Source organism: Paroedura picta, chromosome 1 (assembly GCF_049243985.1).
Source record: "Paroedura picta isolate Pp20150507F chromosome 1, Ppicta_v3.0, whole genome shotgun sequence".
Classification (NCBI taxonomy): domain Eukaryota; kingdom Metazoa; phylum Chordata; class Lepidosauria; order Squamata; family Gekkonidae; genus Paroedura; species Paroedura picta.
In genome coordinates this window covers 188,286,392-188,301,483 of record NC_135369.1, presented here as the reverse complement: position 1 = coordinate 188,301,483, position 15,092 = coordinate 188,286,392, and positions in this window count along the sequence as shown.

The following is a 15,092-nucleotide window of genomic DNA, read 5'->3' as shown; positions in this document are numbered from 1 at the left end:
GTGGAAAAAATAATTCTACATCCCATGGCCTTTCCCAACCATTTAAATTTTTCTCTTACAGGTCTAACACTTCCAAAAAACCAATACAACGCCCACCCGGAACAATATATAAAGCTAAACGAACCGTTCACTGGGTACTTATCCGTACGAAAATCCCTATTGATTTACCTGTTTTTAAAAGGAAATAAAATGTGAAAAAAATATTTCTACATCCCATGGCCTTTCCCAACCATTTAAATTTTTCTCTTACAGGTCTAACACTTCCGAAAAACCAATACAACACCCACCCGGAACAATATATAAAGCTAAACAAACGGTTCACTGGGTACTTATCCGTACGAAAAACCCTATTGATTTACCTGTTTTTACAAGGAAGTAAATGTGAAAAAAATATTTCTACATCCCATGGCTTTCCCAACTGTTTAAATTTTTCTCTTACAGGTCTAACACTTCCGAAAAACCAATACAACGCCCACCCGGAAGAATATATTAAGATAAACGAACCGTTCACTGGGTACTTATCCGTACGAAAAACCCTATCGATTTTCCTGTTTTTACAAGGAAGTAAAATGTGAAAAAAATATTTCTACATCCCATGGCCTTTTCCAACCATTTAAATTTTTCTCTTACAGGTCTAACACTTCCGAAAAACCAAAACAACGCCCACCCGGAACAATATGTAAAGCTAAACGAACCGTTCACTGGGCACTTATCCGTACGAAAAACCCTATTGATTTACCTGTTTTACAAGGAAGTAAAATGTGAAAAAAATAATTCTACATCCCATGGCCTTTCCCAACCATTTAAATTTTTCTCTTACAGGTCTAACACTTCCGAAAAACCAAAACAACGCCCACCCGGAACAATATATAAAGCTAAACGAACCGTTCACTGGGCACTTATCCGTACGAAAAACCCTATTGATTTACCTGTTTTTACAAGGAAATAAAATGTGAAAAAAATATTTCTACATCCCATGGCCTTTCCCAACCATTTAAATTTTTCTCTTACAGGTCTAACACTTCCGAAAAACCAAAACAATGCCCACCCGGAACAATATATAAAGCTAAACGAACCGTTCTCTGGGCACTTATCCGTACGAAAAACCCTATTGATTTACCTGTTTTACAAGGAAATAAAATGTGAAAAAAATATTTCTACATCCCATGGCCTTTCCCAACCATTTAAATTCTTCTCTTACAGGTCTAACACATCCGAAAAACCAATACAACGCCCACCCGGACAATATATAAAGCTAAACGAACCGTTCACTGGGTACATATCCGTACGAAAATCCCTATTGATTTTCCTGTTTTTACAAGGAAGTAAAATGTGAAAAAAATATTTCTACATCCCATGGCCTTTCCCAACCATTTAAATTTTTCTCTTACAGGTCTAACACTTCCGAAAAACCAATACAACGCCCACCCGGAACAATATATAAAGCTAAACGAACCGTTCACTGGGTACTTATCCGTACGAAAAACCCTATTGATTTACCTGTTTTTACAAGGAAGTAAATGTGAAAAAAATATTTCTACATCCCATGGCCTTTCCTAACCATTTAAATTTTTCTCTTACAGGTCTAACACTTCCGAAAATCCAATACAACGCCCACCCCGAACAATATATAAAGATAAACGAACCGTTCACTAGGTACTTATCCGTCCGAAAATCCCTATCGATTTTCCTGTTTTTACAAGGAAGTAAAATGTGAAAAAAATATTTCTACATCCCATGGCCTTTCCCAACCATTTAAATTTTTCTCTTACAGGTCTAACACTTCCGAAAATCCAATACAACGCCCACCCCGAACAATATATAAAGCTAAACGAACGGTTCACTGGGTACTTATCCGTACGAAAATCCCTATCGATTTTCCTGTTTTTACAAGGAAGTAAAATGTGAAAAAAATAATTCTACATCCCATGGCCTTTCCCAACCATTTAAATTTTTCTCTTACAGGTCTAACTCTTCCGAAAAACCAAAACAACGCCCACCCGGAACAATATATAAAGCTAAACGAACCGTTCACTGGGTACTTATCCGTACGAAAAACCCTATTGATTTACCTGTTTTTACAAGGAAATAAAATGTAAAAAAAATATTTCTACATCCCATGGCCTTTCCCAACCATTTAAATTTTTCTCTTACAGGTCTAACACTTCCGAAAAACCAAAACAATGCCCACCCGGAACAATATATAAAGCTAAACGAACCGTTCACTGGGCACTTATCCGTCCGAAAAACCCTATTGATTTACCTGTTTTACAAGGAAATAAAATGTGAAAAAAATATTTCTACATCCCATGGCCTTTCCCAACCATTTAAATTCTTCTCTTACAGGTCTAACACATCCGAAAAACCAATACAACGCCCACCCGGAACAATATATAAAGCTAAACGAACCGTTCACTGGGTACATATCCGTACGAAAATCCCTATTGATTTTCCTGTTTTTACAAGGAAGTAAAATGTGAAAAAATATTTCTACATCCCATGGCCTTTCCCAACCATTTAAATTTTTCTCTTACAGGTCTAACACTTCCGAAAAAACAATACAACGCCCACCCGGAACAATATATAAAGCTATATGAACCGTTCACTGGGCACTTATCCGTACGAAAAACCCTATTGATTTACCTGTTTTTACAAGGAAATAAAATGTGAAAAAAATATTTCTACATCCCATGGCCTTTCCCAACCATTTAAATTTTTCTCTTACAGGTCTAACGCTTCCGAAAAACCAATACAACGCCCACCCGGAACAATATATAAAGCTAAATGAACCGTTCCCTGGGTACATATCCGTACGAAAATCCCTATTGATTTTCCTATTTTTACAAGGAAGTAAAATGTGGAAAAAATAATTCTACATCCCATGGCCTTTCCCAACCATTTAAATTTTTCTCTTACAGGTCTAACACTTCCAAAAAACCAATACAACGCCCACCCGGAACAATATATAAAGCTAAACGAACCGTTCACTGGGTACTTATCCGTACGAAAATCCCTATTGATTTACCTGTTTTTAAAAGGAAATAAAATGTGAAAAAAATATTTCTACATCCCATGGCCTTTCCCAACCATTTAAAATTTTCTCTTACAGGTCTAACACTTCCGAAAAACCAATACAACGCCCACCCGGAACAATATATAAAGCTAAACAAACGGTTCACTGGGTACTTATCCGTACGAAAAACCCTATTGATTTACCTGTTTTTACAAGGAAGTAAATGTGAAAAAAATATTTCTACATCCCATGGCTTTCCCAACTGTTTAAATTTTTCTCTTACAGGTCTAACACTTCCGAAAAACCAATACAACGCCCACCCGGAAGAATATATTAAGATAAACGAACCGTTCACTGGGTACTTATCCGTATGAAAATCCCTATCGATTTTCCTGTTTTTACAAGGAAGTAAAATGTGAAAAAAATATTTCTACATCCCATGGCCTTTTCCAACCATTTAAATTTTTCTCTTACAGGTCTAACACTTCCGAAAAACCAAAACAATGCCCACCCGGAACAATATATAAAGCTAAACGAACCGTTCACTGGGCACTTATCCGTACGAAAAACCCTATTGATTTACCTGTTTTACAAGGAAGTAAAATGTGAAAAAAATAATTCTACATCCCATGGCCTTTCCCAACCATTTAAATTTTTCTCTTACAGGTCTAACACTTCCGAAAAACCAAAACAACGCCCACCCGGAACAATATATAAAGCTAAACGAACCGTTCACTGGGCACTTATCCGTACGAAAAACCCTATTGATTTACCTGTTCTTACAAGGAAATAAAATGTGAAAAAAATATTTCTACATCCCATGGCCTTTCCCAACCATTTAAATTTTTCTCTTACAGGTCTAACACTTCAGAAAAACCAAAACAATGCCCACCTGGAACAATATATAAAGCTAAACGAACCGTTCACTGGGCACTTATCCGTACGAAAAACCCTATTGATTTACCTGTTTTACAAGGAAATAAAATGTGAAAAAAATATTTCTACATCCCATGGCCTTTCCCAACCATTTAAATTCTTCTCTTACAGGTCTAACACATCCGAAAAACCAATACAACGCCCACCCGGAACAATATATAAAGCTAAACGAACCGTTCACTGGGTACATATCCGTACGAAAATCCCTATTGATTTTCCTGTTTTTACAAGGAAGTAAAATGTGAAAAAAATATTTCTAAATCCCATGGCCTTTCCCAACCATTTAAATTTTTCTCTTACAGGTCTAACACTTCCGAAAAACCAATACAACGCCCACCCGGAACAATATATAAAGCTAAACGAACCGTTCACTGGGTACTTATCCGTACGAAAATCCCTATTGATTTACCTGTTTTTACAAGGAAGTAAATGTGAAAAAAATATTTCTACATCCCATGGCCTTTCCTAACCATTTAAATTTTTCTCTTACAGGTCTAACACATCCGAAAATCCAATACAACGCCCACCCCGAACAATATATAAAGATAAACGAACCGTTCACTAGGTACTTATCCGTCCGAAAATCCCTATCGATTTTCCTGTTTTTACAAGGAAGTAAAATGTGAAAAAAATATTTCTACATCCCATGGCCTTTCCCAACCATTTAAATTTTTCTCTTACAGGTCTAACACTTCCGAAAATCCAATACAACGCCCACCCCGAACAATATATAAAGCTAAACGAACGGTTCACTGGGTACTTATCCGTACGAAAATCCCTATCGATTTTCCTGTTTTTACAAGGAAGTAAAATGTGAAAAAAATAATTCTACATCCCATGGCCTTTCCCAACCATTTAAATTTTTCTCTTACAGGTCTAACACATCCGAAAAACCAAAACAATGCCCACCCGGAACAATATATAAAGCTAAACGAACCGTTCACTGGCCACTTATCCGTCCGAAAAACCCTATTGATTTACCTGTTTTACAAGCAAATAAAATGTGAAAAAAATATTTCTACATCCCATGGCCTTTCCCAACCATTTAAATTCTTCTCTTACAGGTCTAACACATCCGAAAAACCAATACAACGCCCACCCGGAACAATATATAAAGCTAAACGAACCGTTCACTGGGTACTTATCCGTACGAAAAACCCTATTGATTTACCTGTTTTTACAAGGAAGTAAATGTGAAAAAAATATTTCTACATCCCATGGCCTTTCCCAACCATTTAAATTTTTCTCTTAAAGGTCTAACACTTCCGAAAATCCAATACAACGCCCACCCCGAACAATATATAAAGATAAACAAACCGTTCACTGGGTACTTATCCGTACGAAAATCCCTATTGATTTTCCTGTTTTTACAAGGAAGTAAAATGTGAAAAAAATATTTCTACATCCCATGGCCTTTCCCAACCATTTAAATTTTTCTCTTACAGGTCTAACACTTCCGAAAAAACAATACAACGCCCACCCGGAACAATATATAAAGCTAAACGAACGGTTCACTGGGTACTTATCCGTACGAAATACCCTATTGATTTACCTGTTTTTACAAGGAAGTAAATGTGAAAAAAATATTTCTACATCCCATGGCCTTTCCCAACCATTTAAATTTTTCTCTTACAGGTCTAACACTTCCGAAAAACCAATACAACGCCCACCCGGAAGAATATATAAAGATAAACGAACCGTTCACTGGGTACATATCCGTACGAAAATCCCTATTGATTTTCCTGTTTTTATAAGGAAGTAAAATGTGAAAAAAATATTTCTACATCCCATGGCCTTTCCCAACCATTTAAATTTTTCTCTTACAGGTCTAAAACTTCCAAAAAACCAATACAACGCCCACCCGGAACAATATATAAAGCTAAACGAATCGTTCACTGGGTACTTATCCGTACGAAAATCCCTATTGATTTACCTGTTTTTACAAGGAAGTAAAATGTGAAAAAAATTTTCTACATCCCATGGCCTTTCCCAACCATTTAAATTTTTCTCTTACAGGTCTAACACTTCTGAAAAACCAATACAACGCCCACCCGGAACAATATATAAAGCTAAACGAACCGTTCACTGGGTACTTATCCGTACGAAAAACCCTATTGATTTACCTGTTTTTACAAGGAAGTAAATGTGAAAAAAATATTTCTACATACCATGGCCTTTCCCAACCATTTAAATTTTTCTCTTACAGGTCTAACACTTTCAAAAAACCAATACAACGCCCACCCGGAACAATATATAAAGCTAAACGAACCGTTCACTGGGTACTTATCCGTACGAAAATCCCTATTGATTTACCTGTTTTTAAAAGGAAATAAAATGTGAAAAAAATATTTCTACATCCCATGGCCTTTCCCAACCATTTAAATTATTCTCTTACAGGTCTAACACTTCTAAAAAACCAATACAACGCCCACCCGGAACAATATATAAAGCTAAACGAACCGTTCACTGGGTACTTATCCGTACGAAAAACCCTATTGATTTACCTGTTTTTACAAGGAAGTAAATGTGAAAAAAATATTTCTACATCCCATGGCCTTTCCCAACCATTTAAATTTTTCTCTTACAGGTCTAACACTTCCGAAAATCCAATACAACGCCCACCCGGAACAATATATAAAGCTAAACGAACCGTTCACTGGGTACTTATCCGTATGAAAATCCCTATCGATTTTCCTGTTTTTACAAGGAAGTAAAATGTGAAAAAATATTTCTACATCCCATGGCCTTTCCCAACCATTTAAATTTTTCTCTTACAGGTCTAACACTTCCGAAAAAACAATACAACGCCCACCCGGAACAATATATAAAGCTATATGAACCGTTCACTGGGCACTTATCCGTACGAAAAACCCTATTGATTTACCTGTTTTTACAAGGAAATAAAATTTGAAAAAAATATTTCTACATCCCATGGCCTTTCCCAACCATTTAAATTTTTCTCTTACAGGTCTAACGCTTCCGAAAAACCAATACAACGCCCACCCGGAACAATATATAAAGCTAAACGAACGGTTCACTGGGTACTTATCCGTACGAAAAACCCTATTGATTTACCTGTTTTTACAAGGAAGTAAATGTGAAAAAAATATTTCTACATCCCATGGCCTTTCCCAACCATTTAAATTTTTCTCTTACAGGTCTAACACTTCCGAAAAACCAATACAACGCCCACCCGGAAGAATATATTAAGATAATGAACCGTTCACTGGGTACTTATCCGTACGAAAATCCCTATCGATTTTCCTGTTTTTACAAGGAAGTAAAATGTGAAAAAAATATCTCTACATCCCATGGCCTTTTCCAACCATTTAAATTTTTCTCTTACAGGTCTAACACTTCCGAAAAACCAAAACAACGCCCACCCGGAACAATATATAAAGCTAAACGAACCGTTCACTGGGCACTTATCCGTACGAAAAACCCTATTGATTTACCTGTTTTTACAAGGAAGTAAATGTGAAAAAAATATTTCTACATCCCATGGCCTTTCCCAACCATTTAAATTTTTCTCTTACAGGTCTAACACTTTCAAAAAACCAATACAACGCCCACCCGGAACAATATATAAAGCTAAACGAACCGTTCACTGGGTACTTATCCGTACGAAAATCCCTATTGATTTACCTGTTTTTAAAAGGAAATAAAATGTGAAAAAAATATTTCTACATCCCATGGCCTTTCCCAACCATTTAAATTATTCTCTTACAGGTCTAACACTTCTAAAAAACCAATACAACGCCCACCCGGAACAATATATAAAGCTAAACGAACCGTTCACTGGGTACTTATCCGTACGAAAAACCCTATTGATTTACCTGTTTTTACAAGGAAGTAAATGTGAAAAAAATATTTCTACATCCCATGGCCTTTCCCAACCATTTAAATTTTTCTCTTACAGGTCTAACACTTCCGAAAATCCAATACAACGCCCACCCGGAACAATATATAAAGCTAAACGAACCGTTCACTGGGTACTTATCCGTATGAAAATCCCTATCGATTTTCCTGTTTTTACAAGGAAGTAAAATGTGAAAAAATATTTCTACATCCCATGGCCTTTCCCAACCATTTAAATTTTTCTCTTACAGGTCTAACACTTCCGAAAAAACAATACAACGCCCACCCGGAACAATATATAAAGCTATATGAACCATTCACTGGGCACTTATCCGTACGAAAAACCCTATTGATTTACCTGTTTTTACAAGGAAATAAAATTTGAAAAAAATATTTCTACATCCCATGGCCTTTCCCAACCATTTAAATTTTTCTCTTACAGGTCTAACGCTTCCGAAAAACCAATACAACGCCCACCCGGAACAATATATAAAGCTAAACGAACGGTTCACTGGGTACTTATCCGTACGAATAACCCTATTGATTTACCTGTTTTTACAAGGAAGTAAATGTGAAAAAAATATTTCTACATCCCATGGCCTTTCCCAACCATTTAAATTTTTCTCTTACAGGTCTAACACTTCCGAAAAACTAATACAACGCCCACCCGGAAGAATATATTAAGATAATGAACCGTTCACTGGGTACTTATCCGTACGAAAATCCCTATCGATTTTCCTGTTTTTACAAGGAAGTAAAATGTGAAAAAAATATCTCTACATCCCATGGCCTTTTCCAACCATTTAAATTTTTCTCTTACAGGTCTAACACTTCCGAAAAACCAAAACAACGCCCACCCGGAACAATATATAAAGCTAAACGAACCGTTCACTGGGCACTTATCCGTACGAAAAACCCTATTGATTTACCTGTTTTTACAAGGAAAGAAAATGTGAAAAAAATATTTCTACATCCCATGGCCTTTCCCAACCATTTAAATTTTTCTCTTACAGGTCTATCGCTTCCGAAAAACCAATACAACGCCCACCCGGAACAATATATAAAGCTAAATGAACCGTTCACAGGGTACTTATCCGTACGAAAATCCCTATCGATTTTCCTGTTTTTACAAGGAAGTAAAATGTGAAAAAAATATTTCTACATCCCATGGCCTTTCCCAACCATTTAGATTTTTCTCTTACAGGTCTAAAACTTCCGAAAAAACAATACAACGCCCACCCGGAACAATGTATAAAGGTAAACAAACCGTTCACTGGGCACTTATCCGTACGAAAAACCCTATTGATTTACCTGTTTTTACAAGGAAATAAAATGTGAAAAAAATATTTCTACATCCCATGGCCTTTCCCAACCATTTAATTTTTTTTCTTACAGGTCTAACGCTTCCGAAAAACCAATACAACGCCCACCCGGAACAATATATAACGCTAAACGAACCGTTCACTGGGTACATATCCGTACGAAAATCCCTATTGATTTTCCTGTTTTTACAAGGAAGTAAAATGTGAAAAAAATATTTCTACATCACATGGCCTTTCCCAACCATTTAAATTTTTCTCTTACAGGTCTAACACTTCCGAAAAACCAATACAACGCCCACCCGGAACAATATATAAAGCTAAACGAACCGTTCACTGGGCACTTATCCGTACGAAAAACCCTATTGATTTACCTGTTTTTACAAGGAAATAAAATGTGAAAAAAATATTTCTACATCCCATGGCCTTTCCCAACCATTTAAATTTTTCTCTTACAGGTCTAACACTTCCGAAAAACCAATACAATGCCCACCCGGAACAATATATAAAGCTAAACGAACCGTTCACTGGGTACTTATCCGTACGAAAAACCCTATTGATTTACCTGTTTTTACAAGGAAGTAAATGTGAAAAAAATATTTCTACATCCCATGGCCTTTCCCAACCATTTAAATTTTTCTCTTACAGGTCTAACACTTCCGAAAATACAATACAACGCCCACCCAGAAGAATATATAAAGATAAAGGAACCGTTCACTAGCGACTTATCCGTACGAAAATCCCTATCGATTTTCCTGTTTTTACAAGGAAGTAAAATGTGAAAAAAATATTTCTACATCCCATGGCCTTTCCCAACCATTTAAATTTTTCTCTTACAGGTCTAACACTTCCGAAAAAACAATACAACGCCCACCCGGAACAATATATAAAGCTAAACAAACCGTTAACTGGGCACTTATCCGTACGAAAAACCCTATTGATTTACCTGTTTTTACAAGGAAATAAAATGTGAAAAAAATATTTCTACATCCCATGGCCTTTCCCAACCATTTAAATTTTTTTCTTACAGGTCTAACGCTTCTGAAACACGAATACAACGCCCACCCGGAACAATATATAAAGCTAAACGAACCGTTCACTGGGTACATATCCGTACGAAAATCCCTATTGATTTTCCTGTTTTTACAAGGAAGTAAAATGTGAAAAAAATATTTCTACATCCCATGGCCTTTCCCAACCATTTAAATATTTCTCTTACAGGTCTAACACTTCCGAAAAACCAATACAACGCCCACCCGGAACAATATATAAAGCTAAATGAACCGTTCCCTGGGTACATATCCGTACGAAAATCCCTATTGATTTTCCTGTTTTTACAAGGAAGTAAAATGTGAAAAAAATAATTCTACATCCCATGGCCTTTCCCAACCATTTAAATTTTTCTCTTACAGGTCTAACACTTCCAAAAAACCAATACAACGCCCACCCGGAACAATATATAAAGCTAAACGAACCGTTCACTGGGTACTTATCCGTACGAAAATCCCTATTGATTTACCTGTTTTTAAAAGGAAATAAAATGTGAAAAAAATATTTCTACATCCCATGGCCTTTCCCAACCATTTAAATTTTTCTCTTACAGGTCTAACACTTCCGAAAAACCAATACAACGCCCACCCGGAACAATATATAAAGCTAAACGAACGGTTCACTGGGTACTTATCCGTACGAAAAACCCTATTGATTTACCTGTTTTTACAAGGAAGTAAATGTGAAAAAAATATTTCTACATCCCATGGCCTTTCCCAACCATTTAAATTTTTCTCTTACAGGTCTAACACTTCCGAAAAACCAATACAACGCCCACCCGGAAGAATATATTAAGATAAACGAACCGTTCACTGGGTACTTATCCGTACGAAAATCCCTATCGATTTTCCTGTTTTTACAAGGAAGTAAAATGTGAAAAAAATATTTCTACATCCCATGGCCTTTTCCAACCGTTTAAATTTTTCTCTTACAGGTCTAACGCTTCCGAAAAACCAATACAACGCCCACCCGGAACAATATATAAAGCTAAATGAACCGTTCACTGGGTACATATCCGTACGAAAATCCCTATTGATTTTCCTGTTTTTACAAGGAAGTAAAATGTGAAAAAAATATTTCTACATCCCATGGCCTTTCCCAACCATTTAAATTTTTCTCTTACAGGTCTAACACTTCCGAAAAACTAATACAACGCCCACCCGGAACAAAATATAAAGATAAACGAACCGTTCACTGGGTACTTATCCGTACGAAAATCCCTATTGATTTACCTGTTTTTAAAAGGAAATAAAATGTGAAAAAATATTTCTAAATCCCATGGCCTTTCCCAACCATTTAAATTTTTCTCTTACAGGTCTAACACTTCCGAAAAACCAATACAACGCCCACCCGGAACAATATATAAAGCTAAACGAACCGTTCACTGGGTACTTATCCGTACGAAAAACCCTATTGATTTACCTGTTTTTACAAGGAAGTAACCCCCTTCAAGGATCGCTGCCTTGTTGTGGCAAGGGGGCTTGCGTAGTTCAGTGAAGCTATGAGCTATACCGTGCAGGGCCACCCAAGACGGACAGGTCATAGCTGAGAGCTCTGACAAAAGGTGATCCACTGGAGAAGGAAATGGCAAACCACTCCAGTATCTTTGCCATGAAAACTCTATGGACAGTTCCAATAGGCATAACGATATGACGCTGGAAGATGAGCCCCTCAGGTCGGAAGGTGTCCAATATGCTACTGGGGATGAGCAGACGGCTAGTACGAGTAGCGCCAGAATGAATGAAGCGACTGGGCCAAAGCCGAAAGGACGCTCAGTTGTGGAAGTAACTGGTGGCGAAAAGACAGTCCGATGCTGTAAAGATTTTTATTCCATAGGAACCTGGAACGTCAGATCCATGAATCAAGGTAAGCTGGACGTGGTCAAACAAGAAATGACAAGACTGAACATCGACATTTTAGGAATCAGTGAACTAAAATGGACAGGAATGGGTGAATTCAATTCAGATGACCATCAGGTATACTACTGTGGACAAGAATCTCGCAGAAGAAATGGAGTAGCCTTCATAATCAATAAGAGAGTAGGAAAAGCAGTCTTGGGATACAATCCCCAAAATGACAGAATGATCTCAGTTCGAATCCAAGGCAAACCATTCAACATCACAGTGATCCAGGTCTATGCCCCAACCACTGCTGCTGAAGAGGATGAAGTTGATCAGTTCTATGAAGCCCTACAACACCTTCTAGAAGCAACGCCAAAAATGATGTGCTTATCATCATGGGGGATTGGAATGCTAAAGTAGGAAGCCAAAAGATAACCGGGATAACAGGCAGGTTTGGCCTTGGAGTACAAAATGAAGCAGGACACAGGCTGGTAGAATTTTGTCAAGAGAATACAATGGTCATAGCAAACACTCTTTTCCAACAACCCAAGAGACGACTCTACACATGGACATCACCAGACGGTCAACACAGAAATCAGATTGACTATGTGCTCTGCAGCCAAAGATGGAAAAGTTCTATCCAGTCAATAAAAACAAGACCAGGAGCTGATTGTGGTTCAGATCATGAGCTTCTTGTTGCAAAATTTAGGCTTAAATTGAAGAAAGTAGGGAAAAGCACTAGGCCTCTCAGGTATGAACTAAATCATATCCCCGACGAATACACAGTAGAGGTGACAAATAGATTTAAGGAATTAGATCTGATAGACAGAGTGCCTGAAGAACTATGGACGGAGGTTCGCAACATTGTACAAGAGGTAGCAACTAAAACCATCCCAAAGAAAAAGAAATGCAAGAAATCAAAATGGCTGTCTGAGGAAGCTTTACAAATAGCTAAGGAGAGAAGGGAAGTGAAAGGCAATGGAGAAAGAGAAAGATACACCCAACTGAATGCGGAATTCCAGAGAAAAGCTAGAAGAGATAAGAATGCCTTCTTAAATGAACAGTGCAAACAAATAGAAGAAAACAATAGAATGGGGAGGACCAGAGATCTTTTCAAGAAAATTGGAGATATGAAGAGAACATTTCATGCAAAGTTGGGTATGATGGGAGACCAAAATGGTAGGGACCTCACAGAAGCAGAAGAGATTAAACAAAGGTGGCAAAATTATACAGAACAACTATGCAAGAGCGAGCTTAACATCCCTGATGACCACAGTGGGGTAGTTACTGACCTGGAGCCAGACATCCTGGAATGTGAAGTCAAATGGGCCTTAGGAAGTCTGAGCAACAATAAAGCTAGTGGTGGTGACAGCATTCCAGTTGAACTATTCAAAATCTTAAAGGACGATGCAGTAAAAGTGCTACACTCAATATGCCAGCAAATTTGGAGGACTCAACAATGGCCACAGGATTGGAAAAGGTCAGTTTACATTCCAATCCCAAAGAAGGGCAATGCCAAAGAATGTTCGAACTGCCGCACCATTGCACTGATTTATCATGCTAGCAAAGTTATGCTCAAAATCCTACAAGCTAGGCTCCAGCAATATGTGGACCGAGAACTTCCAGAAGTACAGGCAGGATTTCGAAGAGGCAGAGGAACTAGAGATCAAATTGCCAACATACGCTGGATCATCGAGAAAGCTAGGGAGTACCAGAAGAACGTCTACTTCTGCTTCATTGACTATGCTAAAGCCTTTGATTGTGTGGAGCACAACAAATTGTGGCAAGTTCTTAAAGAGATGGGAATACCAGAGCATCTTATTGGTCTCTTGAGAAATTTATATGCAGGTCAAGAAGCAACAGTGAGAACTGAACATGGAATCACTGACTGGTTCAAAATTGAGAAAGGAGTTCGGCAAGGCTGTATACTGTCACCTTGCCTATTTAACTTGTATGCAGAGCACATCATGAGAAATGCGGGATTAGAGGAGTCACAAATTGGGATCAAGATTGCAGGGAGAAATATCAACAACCTCAGATATGCAGATGATACCACTCTAATGGCAGAAAGTGAAGAGGTACTAAAGAGCCTGTTGATGCGGGTGAAGGAGGAGAGTGCAAAAGTTGGCTTGAAACTCAACATCAAGAAAACAAAGATCATGGCATCCGGCCCTCTCAATTCCTGGCAAATAGATGGGGAAGAAATGGAGATAGTGACAGATTTTATTTTCCTGGGCTCCAAGATCACTGCAGATGGGGACTGCAGCAAAGAAATTAAAAGACGCTTGCTCCTGGGGAGGAAAGCTATGGCAAATCTAGACAGCATCCTAAAAAGCAGAGACATCACCCTGCCAACAAAAGTGCGTTTAGTCAAGGCTATGGTATTCCCAGTTGCAATGTATGGCTGCGAGAGTTGGACCATAAGGAAGGCCGAGCGTCAAAGAATTGAGGCTTTTGAACTCTGGTGCTGGAGAAGACTCTTGCGAGTCCCTTGGACTGCAAGGCGAACAAACCGGTCAGTCCTAGAGGAGATCAGGCCTGACTGCTCTTTAGAAGGCCTGATCCTGAAGATGAAACTCAAATACTTTGGCCACCTCATGAGAAGGAAGGACTCCCTGGAGAAGAGCCTAATGCTGGGAGCGATCGAGGGCAAAAGAAGAAGGGGACGACAGAGAATGAGGTGGCTGGATGGAGTCACTGAAGCAGTAGGTGCAAACTTAAATGGACTCTGGGGAATGGTAGAGGACAGGAAGGCCTGGAGGATCATTGTCCATGGGGTCGCGATGGGTCGGACACGACTTCGCACATAACAACAACAACACAAGGAAGTAAATGTGAAAAAAATATTTCTACATCCCATGGCCATTCCCAACCATTTAAATTTTTCTCTTACTGGTCTAACACTTCCGAAAATCCAATACAACGCCCACCCAGAAGAATATATAAAGATAAAGGAACCGTTCACTAGCTACTTATCCGTACGAAAATCCCTATCGATTTTCCTGTTTTTACAAGGAAGTAAAATGTGAAAAAAATATTTCTACATCCCATGGCCTTTCCCAACCATTTAAATTT